The sequence below is a fragment of the Ranitomeya variabilis genome, chromosome 3 (genome assembly GCF_051348905.1).
Source record: "Ranitomeya variabilis isolate aRanVar5 chromosome 3, aRanVar5.hap1, whole genome shotgun sequence".
Classification (NCBI taxonomy): Eukaryota; Metazoa; Chordata; class Amphibia; order Anura; family Dendrobatidae; genus Ranitomeya; species Ranitomeya variabilis.
In genome coordinates, this window is record NC_135234.1 from 752,108,770 (window position 1) to 752,121,520 (window position 12,751).

The following is a 12,751-nucleotide window of genomic DNA, read 5'->3' on the forward strand; positions in this document are numbered from 1 at the left end:
CGTCCAGTGGACAGAAGACCGGTTGGCTCAGTCTTTTTCAGATGGAGATCCTAAACTGTCCAATATCTACTCACCCATTTTAATTTGGGAAGCAAGTGTCTTAAAGGGAATGTGTCGCCAGAAAATGATTTGTTGTTTAAATCAGGTTTTTGTGTTAAATATTTTTTTTTTAAATTTGGGCAATGCTTTTTTTCCCATATCACAATCCAAATTAAAAAAATAAAAATTACAATTTTTTTAGTTTTTCACACTCACCACTGGGGCTTCTTTAGACTCTTAAGGGCATGATGCATAATTTGCGGTTTTCTCTATGTCATTTCTTTTCCATCTTGTGCTATTCGCTGATGGTTTTTGAACCAAATTCATCAAAATGGCACGCACCGTTCATGAATTTTCTGCAAAGTTAAAAACTAAAAATTTCTGTCTCCAATCACTTTTTTGCTTTAAAAAGTTGCATGTTTTTCAAAGTGTCTAAAAAATTGCTAATGCCATTCATGAAATCACTATGGAGGGAGGTGTGAGGTGGACTGGAGGACATTTGTAACCAATTTTGTGACTTTTTGAAATATCGCAAAATAATGAATCAAGCAAAAATTTCTGGAACCTATAAACCTGAAGTGGCAAATTGAAAAAAAAAAACAGGCAAACACATAAAATAGACTGTAAAACAAGGTGCAAATGGAAAGATGAATTTGATGCAAATAAAAAAAGGCTCAAAAAATAGTCTCAAACGAAATAATGAATCGGGCCCTAACTTCCTGTTTCAGGAAATGCACACGCACATTAACCACAATGAACACACTTCAAACCTATCATTTTTATTGAAACATTTAATGAGCATGTGCAGCGGTGAGCTGTGACATCGTCTTTTGTGTTTGGTGGATCCTGTGTTATTAACTGTGTACAAAGGTGTTAAGAGTCATTTTATGTTACCTGTGATGATAATGAGACTGCTGAAAACTCTTCCTGAAAACACAGAAAATATGAGTCTATAATTGCCCCTGTGGCCACTGAGAAAATTGCAAGATTAATAATTTGATTTTGTTTGATTTTTTATGAAAATCATGATGTAAAAACATCTGCCAAAAATTGCAAAAAAAAATACATGTAACACAAAAACTTGATTTAAACAATTGGTCACTTTCTGACGCTCTAGGGATCAATCTTGAAGACGGTTCTACATTTAGGTCCTTCATCTTTAGCCATATTTGACAACTGACAAAAACAATATTCTTGACTGACACAACCCTTGTTGATGTGAAGAGTAACCATAGTTAATATCTCAAGATGGACCGATGGCCGGTGGGGTCTACTCAGCCCACCTTACACAACATGCAGAAAAAGAGCCATAAGTCATAATGATCTGTGGTACAGTGTGAAGAAGCCATATCCAATATTCATCATGATTTGCTTGGCAAATTGGTGCCATGGCGGAATATGGATTTATGTATTTACAGATCTTCTACACAGAAAATGACAAAAAATGGAAAAGAAAAATTAAGTAACAATCACGGTTGGTGCTTTGTCTGAACTTTGCACAATGCTTAAGCTTTGCCCAAAAAAAGTAAACCAAAAAGTCTCCAAGGGAAACTACATAAATTGGCAATCAAGGTGAAACTGTTTGTCTTAGGGGAAGGTTAATTCTAAATGACTTGGATATTCCATTAGTGACCACTGAACGGTGGTCAGGTTGCTCGAATTAAGCATCAGAACTGTTGGACAGTATCTGGCTATTTTGAAAGCAGGTTGTCCGTTGACCTTAATGACCATGTAACTTCTGGAGAACGTTGTAAAAAGCCAACGATAGTTAAGAGCTGCAACATTTTCTTAGTTTTCTGCAAGCTTGTTGTAGCAATTAGTAGGAGGTAACAGAAATCAGACACTGACCACCAGGACATGATATTGATTATTGATAGCTGTCAACCATGGTCTCACTTGGCCAAAAACTGTTCCTACAAATACTCCTGAACCCTCTTGTTTCGGCCACATATGCGTGAGGGTTAAGCCGTTGCCCGACACCCTGGTAGGCACCTTATCTCCCTTGGGATCAATCGATAGTGTATGTTGAAATTCAACATGTTCAATCCTCTTTCTCACATCCACCAAATGAATATCACTCAAACATTTAAGACTAATGAGACGTTGGTTTGATGTACGGTCACCTTGAATGGGTTGTCTCATACACAACATTTATCAACTGTCCACAAGATTAAGGATAAATGTATAATCACTAGGGGTTCTGCTCCTGAGACTTCCACAAATCATAAGGTTCGGGAACCCAAAGTGTGGATGGAGTAGTACTAAGCATGCTTAACCACCACCATGAATATGATCCCTACCAATCTTTGCACGCAGGTGACCTCATTCTCATGTTCAGTGGAAATCTCATTGGTTGAAACCCCCACAATCATACATTTATGATCTAAGAAACATGTACACAAACTAGTGGTTCATGAATCACTTGTGGCTCACAAGTCCCTAATGTATGGCTCATGCGAGGGCCACTCTCAACTGTATTCACAACCACAGGGGACATTTTTGCTTGTTGGGGCATACAGGACACTTAAATCACTATAACTCGATAACTGGCACCTGAGGCCAATCAGACTAATACTAGCACTGGGGGCATTATTATTTTCCAGGGGACATTCACAGCCAGTATCAGACTGGAGTGTGTAGGACCCACAGGAGGAATGGATCCCACAGGGCCCACCCTACTGCTACTATACACACACATTTTACCTGTTCATACTCAAGCCACATGTACGTGTACGAAGCCACCCGCTATACCTAACAGTATCACTGATTTGCCCAAAAAGGCTTTTCAAGGGACATACCAGAGTCTTTTAATTGGTCTAATGCTACATGTATAGTGAAGCCAGTCTTGGTAATGTTGCCTCACAGGTGACAGTCTGACTCCAGCACAGCAAGGGAAGGAGGGAGCATGCTGCTAAGAATGCAGATTAGCCAAGCAGTGCATAGCTGTGCTAGGGTAGGAGGGACATGACCCGATGCCATATTATAAAGTAATACTGCAGTGAGCAGGCTCGGACTGGCCCACTGTGGAATTGGTGAATCCTCCGGTGGGCCCCACTGACCGAAGTGGACTTCTACTTTGGTCAGTGAGGCCCACCAGAGGTTTCACCGATTCCCCAGTGGGCCAGTCCGAGCCTGCTCACTGCAGTATTACCTTATAATATGGCATTGGGTCATTATTAATTTTTAAGAGGGCACCAAGGGCATTAGTACTCGATGAGGGGGCACTTGGGGTATAAGTGCTTTATTAACAACCAATACAAATAATCACTTGAGCCTTATAAGATTTCTTTGCATAGAGTGTGCTTCACAACCATCTCTCAGCATTTAATGTGGCTTTCAAGGTAAAAAAAGGTTGGGGATCCCTGCTCTACACTCAGGATAGGTGATATATGTTGCTTAATGGACAACCTCCTATGAGTTATCATCAATGTTTCTGCTTAGATATCCCCTTTACACTATCTTCAGAGTTAGAAGGAACTTTTATTCTTCTCGTTATTGATATTTTTTTATATCTCGTCTGATAAGTTGTAATTTTCAAGAGTAAATCATGAGAGTTCTGGCTTCATAAAAAGGCGAGTCCCTCAATAAAAGAGAATAAACTGCTTGAATTCTAGAGATGAACTCTTTGTTGGACATCCCCCAGGAGAACATCAGCTTCTTTTATTTATTGTGTATTGTGATTTCTTATTTTTCAATAAAAACAGTTTACTTTTTGAACATAATGAATTCTTAGCCATGTAGGATGTTCTGCTTCCTCTTCTCTTTCATCTGTGTGCCTTTGTTTTAAACATTGACTGGTATACAAAATTCAAAATGTTCACTTTAGACATTCGAAGGGTCACCCAACATTAAAGCTGGCTTTTTGAAAAATATGAGATAGATAGACGATAGATTTTAGATAAAATATTAGCTACATTGGCTAGATAGATACAGTGCCAGTCAATAGTTTGGACACCCCTCTTCATCTGGTCGTTTTCCTTTTTCATATAGGAAAGTGCACATTGTAGATTCAGACAGACGTCAGAAACACCACAAAGGAAAGCGCACAAATGGAAACAAGTAGTAAAGAAGCATATCAGCACCCATCACACGTGGCACAATAACGGCACTGCATTGCGCTGCTTGTGTTGCCCCACTGTCTGTAAGGACAGAAGAAGACTCCAGGCTGTGAAGATCACAGAAGAAAATTAGGTCAGTATAAACTTTAATTTTTGTAGGGACTGCAGCATTCCAGAGGCAATAGTGCTGGGTGGCCACTTATGAATTATTATTGCTGAAGGGGGTGCTCTGAGGTATTATTAATGACAGGGAACCCTGGGGATGTTATTACCAACGGTGGCACTAATTAATCAAATATTACTATTAGGGTTACTCAGGGAGCGTTAATACTTGGAAGGGGTACTCTTGGGGCAATTTTATTGGAGAGAGCGCTCAGGGGCATTATTACTGGAGAGAGCAATCAGGGGCATTATTACTGGAGAGAGCACTCAGGGGAATTGTGACTGGAGAGAGCACTCAGGAGCATTATTACTGGAGTTAGCACTCAGGAGCTTTACTATTGGAGAGAGCACTCAAGGGCATTATTACTGGAGAGAGCGCTCGGGAGCATTATTACTGGAGAGAGCACTCGGGCATTATTACTGGAGAGAGCACTCAGGGGCATTGTTACTGGAGAGACCACTCAGGGGCATTATTACTGGAGAGAGCACTCAGGGGCATTGTTACTGGAGAGAGCACTCAGGGGCATTATTACTGGAGAGAGCACTCAGGGGCATTATTACTGGAGAGAGCACTCAGGGGCATTATTACTAGAGAGAGCACTCAGGGACATTATTACTGGAGAGAGCACTCAGGAGCTTTATTACTGGAGAGAGCACTCAGGAGCTTTATTACTGGAGAGAGCACTCAGGAGCTTTATTATTGGAGACAGCACTCAGGAGCTTTATTACTGGAGAGAGCACTGTGTCTGGGGGCATTATTACTGGATAGAGCAATCAGGGGCATTATTACTGGAGAGAGCACTCAGGGGCATTATTACTGGAGAGAGCACTCAGGGGCATTATTACTAGAGAGAGCACTCAGGGACATTATTACTGGAGAGAGCACTTAGGAGCATTATTACTGGAGAGAGCACTCAGGAGCTTTATTATTGGAGACAGCACTCAGGAGCTTTATTACTGGAGAGACCACTGTGTCTGGGGGCATTATTACTGGATAGAGCAATCAGGGGCATTATTACTGGAGAGAGCACTCAGGGCCATTATTACTGGAGAGAGCACTCAGGGCCATTATTACTGGAGAGAGCACTCAGGAGCTTTACTATTGGAGAGAGCACTCAAGAGCATTATTACTGGAGAGAGCACTCAGGGGAATTGTGACTGGAGAGAGCACTCAGGAGCATTATTACTGGAGAGAGCACTCAGGAGCTTTACTATTGGAGAGAGCACTCAAGGGCATTATTACTGGAGAGAGCACTCAGGAGCATTATTACTGGAGAGAGCACTCAGGAGCTTTACTATTGGAGAAAGCACTCAAGGGCATTATTACTGGAGAGAGCGCTCAGGAGCATTATTACTGGAGAGAGCCCTCGGGCATTATTACTGGAGAGAGCACTCAGGGGCATTATTACTGGAGAGAGCACTCAGGGGCATTGTTACTGGAGAGACCACTCAGGGGCATTATTACTGGAGAGAGCACTCAAGGGCATTATTACCAGAGAGAGCGCTTAGGGGCATTATTACTGGAGAGAGCACTCAAGGGCATTATTACTGGAAAGAGCACTCAGGAGCATTATTACTGGAGAGAGCACTCAGGAGTAGTGTTGAGCGATACTTTCCGATATCGGAAAGTATCGGTATCGGAAAGTATCGGCCGATACCGTCAAAATATCGGATCTAATCCGATACCGATACCCGATCCCAATGCAAGTCAATGGGACGAAAATATCGGAATTAAAATAAACCCTTTATAAACTTGTAGGTTCATTCTACATGAAGGAAAACAACTAAGAATAATGTAGGATGTATTGGGGGACGTGGCGGAGACATTAAAGGCACAGAGGTTTAGCCCAATGTAATAGAATAGCAGGATTTTGTTTTTTTTTATGACGTTCGGCGGTAGAAAGATTTTGACTATGTTAATTTTTTTTTTATTTTGTCAGATATTGATGTTTCACTACTTCCATGCCCTTCACCTTCTTTTTTACTTCTCCCACACTTTCTTCTTCATTATCCTCATCATCAGCTTCTTTGACATCAACTATCTTCACCTTATTCATCTTCTTCTACCTCTAATTTTTTTTTTTACATTGTTCATATTCTTTTTATTTAACTATTATCTTTTTCATATTCAACTTCTTCATCATATTCTTATTTGTGACAGGCATTCCCGTAGTTGTTATCTATAAAAGTTTGAAGATTACACCTTCCGTTCTGCCTGTCACAAAAGAGTTACATTTGTCCGCGTTCAGTTTGGCCTGCAGCATCAGGCTTTATCCAGGGGCACCACGAGGAGGAACGGACTCACCCCCATACACTGCTTAGTCTTCTGCTTATAATTTAGATAATATCTTTTGCTCTGATATTTAGTCTTATGCTTAATGTTCTTCTGCTCTTTGTTCTGCAGCCTCTTGTTCTTCTGCTTCTCGGTCTCCCATGTCGTCGTCGTCTCCAGGGTCGTCGTCTCCGGGGTCGTCGTCATCGGGGTCGTCGTCATCGGGGTCGTCTTCAGGGTCATCGTCTCCAGGGTCGTCGTCATCTCGGTGGTTGTCGTCTCTGGTGTCGTCATCATCTTAGGGGTGGTCTTCCGGGTCATCGTCTTTAGGGTCTTGAACTTGGAAATGTAGCAGAAGGTACAAGAAGGCTGAGAAAATGCCGAGAAACAGCTGATGGAACTGGAACTCGGATGGCTACCCGAAGGTCCAAGAGCCAATGGAACTACCGTGGACCAGCTGACGTTACTGGAACCCGGTTACTAAGCAGGAGGTACCCGTGCCTGAAAGCACTACCAAGGACCACCTGACGTTGGTGGAACTCGGATACCCAGAGGGAGGCACCTAAGCCAAAGGCTCTGCCCGGAACCAGCTGACGGTACTGGAACCAGGATGGGGAGCAGAAGGTACAAGAGAAAAAGACACTGCCGAGAACCAGCTGACGGTACTGGAACCCGGATGGGTAGCCGAAGGTCCAAGAGCCAATGGAACTACCGAGGACCAGCTGACGTTACTGGAACCCGGTTACTAAGCAGGAGGTACCCATGCCTGAAAGCACTACCAAGGACCACCTGACGTTGGTGGAACTCGGATACCTAGAGGGAGGCACCTAAGCCAAAGGCTCTGCCCGGAACCAGCTGACGGTACTGGAACCAGGATGGGGAGCAGAAGGTACAAGAGCAAAAGACACTGCCGAGAACCAGCTGACGGTACTGGAACCCGGATGGGTAGCCGAAGGTCCAAGAGCCAATGGAACTACCGAGGACCAGCTGACGTTACTGGAACCCGGTTACTAAGCAGGAGGTACCCGTGCCTGAAAGCACTACCAAGGACCACCTGACGTTGGTGGAACTCGGATACCCAGAGGGAGGCACCTAAGCCAAAGGCTCTGCCCGGAACCAGCTGACGGTACTGGAACCAGGATGGGGACCTATTCAAGCTTGTCTTCCTAGAGCCCCAACTGGCGGTGTTAGAGCCCAGGGTCAGCAGAAGGAGGAGCAGGGGGAGGGGAGTGTAGGCCGAAGCCTGCACTGGCGGCAGCTTTGGGTCTGTTGTGCCTGCGTGGCGGTCGCAGGACACGTTGCCGGCTACACAGCAGGGGAACAGCTGGCGGTGCTGAACCCCACTGACACATTGGCGAGGTGTTTGGCTCTGTGCAGCCAGCACTTCCGGACAGCAACTAGCGGTGTTGGAGCCCGGGCTCTGCCGGTGGAGCAGAGTGTAGGCCGAAGCCTAATTGAACCGATTTCAAAGGTAACCTTTAACCCCCCCTCAGGGGTTACAAACTAGAAGAGCCACAGCTTATGCAGCAGTAGTGCCGCACAAGTCAAAGGTTGCTCTTTTAATTTTGCTCCTTGCACACGCCGAATGAAACACGTATAACATTTAGCCCTTTATACAGTCAAACTGTGTTGGAGGCGCGAGTTCCCTTTGTAATGAGACGCAGCACAGATGTCAAGAATCCCACCTTGGTGCTGGGTGCAGCCTCCTGAGCGTTGTTATTTGCTGTACAGGAGTCTGCGCTGTCGTGTTATCCCCTGGCCTAGCGCTGTTAGCGCTGCCCATCTTCTGACCTCATTTAATGTCGGCCGGTGCGGTTCGCGATGACCATGAATCCCAGCCCCGCAGTGTCTTAACATTGTTAAAACACTGCGGGGCTGGGATTCATGGCCTGGCGCAGCACATATGTTCGCCTCTCGCACTCGGGTCCTTACACCCGCTTCAGACTGTGCGGCGTCAGCTGATCCCTTATCGCATGCCACGGCCATGAAGCCGCACAGTCTGAAGAAGGCGGAAGGAGATGAGGGACAGGCGAAGTGATGCACTGCTCATGCCCATCAATCACACCCTCGCAGTCCCAAGAAATAAGACACCGAGGGGCGTTGTGTGGGTCAGGGCGGCCGCAGAGGCGCAGGCAGCCAAACAATGATGCCAGAAGACGGGCAGCGCTACCAAGGGGGTTGCAGCGTGTCATTACAAAGGAAAGTCACACCACCGGGACGGTTAAATGGTCACACAGAGGACACATTTTAGACGTGTTTTCAGTTCCACATGTGCGAGGAGAATACGTTTATGAGCCACCTTGCACACATGCAGCATTACCGCTGTACAAGGTGGCCTTAAAAACGTACAAACGCCTGGGGGAGGGGGGACAGGTTCCCTTCAATTTCAGTTCTTGTGTCTGCGTGGCTTTTGCAGGACACGATGCCGGCTGCACAGCAGGGGAACAGCTGGCGGTGCTGAACCCCACTGACACATTGGCTGGTGTTTTTCTCTGTGCAGCTAGCAGTACCGGGCCCCAACTGGCGGTGTTAGAGCCCGGGGTCAGCAGGAGGAGGAGATGGAGCAGAGTGTAGGCCGAAGCCTGCACTGGCGGCAGCTTTGGGTCTGTTGTGCCTGCGTGGCAGTTGCAGGACACGTTGCCGGCTGCACAGCAGGAGAACAGCTGGCGGTGCTGAACCCCACTGACACATTGGCTGGTGTTTGGCTCTGTGCAGCTAGCAGTACCGGGCCCCAACTGGCGGTGTTGGAGCCCGGGCTCTGCAGGGGGAGCAGAGTGTAGGCCGAAGCCTACTTGAACCAATTTCAAAGGTAACCTTTAACCCCCCCTCAGGGGTTACAAAGTAGAAGAGCCACAGCTTATGCAGCAGTAGTGCCGCACAAGTCAAAGGTTGCTCTTTTAATTTTGCTCCTTGCACACGCTGAATGAAACACATATAACATTTAGCCCTTTATACAGTCAAACTGTGTTGGAGGCGCGAGTTCCCTTTGTAATGAGACGCAGCACAGATGTCAAGAATCCCACCTTGGTGCTGGGTGCAGCCTCCTGAGCGTTGTTATTTGCTGTACAGGAGTCTGCGCTGTCGTGTTATCCCCTGGCCTAGCGCTGTTAGCGCTGCCCATCTTCTGACCTCATTTAATGTCGGCCGGTGCGGTTCGCGATGACCATGAATCCCAGCCCCGCAGTGTCTTAACATTGTTAAAACACTGCGGGGCTGGGATTCATGGCCTGGCGCAGCACATATGTTCGCCTCTCGCACTCGGGTCCTTACACCCGCTTCAGACTGTGCGGCGTCAGCTGATCCCTTATCGCATGCCACGGCCATGAAGCCGCACAGTCTGAGGAAGGCGGAAGGAGATGAGGGACAGGCGAAGTGATGCACTGCTCATGCCCATCAATCACACCCTCGCAGTCCCAAGAAATAAGACACCGAGGGGCGTTGTGTGGGTCAGGGCGGCCGCAGAGGCGCAGGCAGCCAAACAATGATGCCAGAAGACGGGCAGCGCTACCAAGGGGGTTGCAGCGTGTCATTACAAAGGAAAGTCACACCACCGGGACGGTTAAATGGTCACACAGAGGACACATTTTAGACGTGTTTTCAGTTCCACATGTGCGAGGAGAATACGTTTATGAGCCACCTTGCACACATGCAGCATTACCGCTGTACAAGGTGGCCTTAAAAACGTACAAACGCCTGGGGGAGGGGGGACAGGTTCCCTTCAATTTCAGTTCTTGTGTCTGCGTGGCTTTTGCAGGACACGATGCCGGCTGCACAGCAGGGGAACAGCTGGCGGTGCTGAACCCCACTGACACATTGGCTGGTGTTTTTCTCTGTGCAGCTAGCAGTACCGGGCCCCAACTGGCGGTGTTAGAGCCCGGGGTCAGCAGGAGGAGGAGATGGAGCAGAGTGTAGGCCGAAGCCTGCACTGGCGGCAGCTTTGGGTCTGTTGTGCCTGCGTGGCAGTTGCAGGACACGTTGCCGGCTGCACAGCAGGGGAACAGCTGGCGGTGCTGAACCCCACTGACACATTGGCTGGTGTTTGGCTCTGTGCAGCTAGCAGTACCGGGCCCCAACTGGCGGTGTTGGAGCCCGGGCTCTGCAGGGGGAGCAGAGTGTAGGCCGAAGCCTACTTGAACCAATTTCAAAGGTAACCTTTAACCCCCCCTCAGGGGTTACAAAGTAGAAGAGCCGCAGCTTATGCAGCAGTAGTGCCGCACAAGTCAAAGGTTGCTCTTTTAATTTTGCTCCTTGCACACGCTGAATGAAACACATATAACATTTAGCCCTTTATACAGTCAAACTATGTTGGAGGCGCGAGTTCCCTTTGTAATGAGACGCAGCACAGATGTCAAGAATCCCACCTTGGTGCTGGGTGCAGCCTCCTGAGCGTTGTTATTTGCTGTACAGGAGTCTGCGCTGTCGTGTTATCCCCTGGCCTAGCGCTGTTAGCGCTGCCCATCTTCTGACCTCAGCTGATCCCTTATCGCATGCCACGGCCATGAAGCCGCACAGTCTGAGGAAGGCGGAAGGAGATGAGGGACAGGCGAAAAAATGCACCGTTCATGCCCATCAATCACACCCTCGCAGTCCAAATAAATAAGACACCGAGGGGCGTTGTGTGGGGCAAGGCGGCCGCAGAGGCGCAGGCAGCCAAACAATGATATCAGAAGACGGGCAGCGCTACCTAGGAGCTTGTTGCGTGTCAATACAAAGGAAAATCACACCTGAGGGACGTTTTAATGGTCGCAGAGGACTCATTTTTAGACGTGTTCACTTCAACATGGGCAAGGAGATTAAGTTTCTGAGCCACCTTGCACACATGCAGCATTACTCTCGTACAAGGTGGCTGTAAAACGTAAAAACGCCTGGGGGAGGGGGGACAGGTTTCCTTCAATTTCAGTTCTTGTGTCTGCGTGGCTGTTGCAGGACACGTTGCCGGCTACACAGCAGGGGAACAGCTGGCGGTGCTGAACCCCACTGACACATTGGCTGGTGTTTGGCTCTGTGCAGCTAGCACATCTGTGCCCCAACTGGCGGTGTTAGAGCCCAGGGTCAGCAGGAGGAGGAGAGGGAGCAGAGTGTAGGCCGAAGCCTGCACTGGAGCAAGTTGAAAGGGAAACTTTACCCCCCCCCCCCAGGCGTTTGTAGCTGAAAGAGCCATCGTGTACAGCACTAATGCTGGAAAAGGTAAACTTAGCTCTTTTAATTATGGTCCTTGCACATGCTGAACCTAACACTTATAAAAAGTGTCCCCTCCTACCGTGATACCGTCCGGTAGGTGGAACTTTCCTTTGTGATGTGACGCAGCACAGCCGTCATTCTTACCCCCTTGGCGCCGTGCGCCGCCTCCTCAGCTCCTCAGCGTTGTTTGAATCAGTCCCGGAGCCTGCGCTGTTAGGTTAGCCCTTGGCCATGCACACATTTTGCGCTGCCCGTCTTCTGACATCATTTGGTGTCAGGCTGGCTGCGCCTGTGCGGCCGCGCTGGCCGAGAGCCCGCCTCGTACTGTCTTCTAATTTAATCCCACTGGGGGCCTGAGATCCATGGACATGCGCAGTGCATATCTGAACCTCCACCTCTCACTCATCTCCCTACGGCTTCTTCTGACTGTGCGGTGTCACGGCCGTGGCATGCTATTAGGGACCAGCTGACACCGAACAGTCTGAAGAAGCCATAGGGAGATGAGTGAGAGGTGGAGGTTCAGATATGCACTGCGCATGTCCATGGATCTCAGGCCCCCAGTGGGATTAAATCAGAAGACAGTACGAGGCGGGCTCTCGGCCAGCGCCGCCGCACAGGCGCAGCCAGCCTGACACCAAATGATGTCAGAAGACGGGCAGCGCAAAATGTGTGCATGGCCAAGGGCTAACCTAACAGCGCAGTCTCCGGGACTGATTCAAACAACGCTGAGGAGGCGGCGCACGGCTCCAAGGGGGTAAGAATGACGGCTGTGCTGCGTCACATCACAAAGGAAAGTTCCACCAACCGTACGGTATCACGGTAGGAGGGGACACTTTTCATAAGTGTTAGGATCAGCATGTGCAAGGAGCACCACGAAAAGAGGCACTTTTTCCCTTTGCATCATTACTGCTGCACAAGGTGGCTCCTTCAGTAACAAACGCCTGGGGGGGGGGGACAGGTTCCCTTAAATTTAACTTGTTGTGCCTGCGTGGCGGTCGCAGTACACGTTGCCGGCTGCACAGCAGGGGAACAGCTGGCG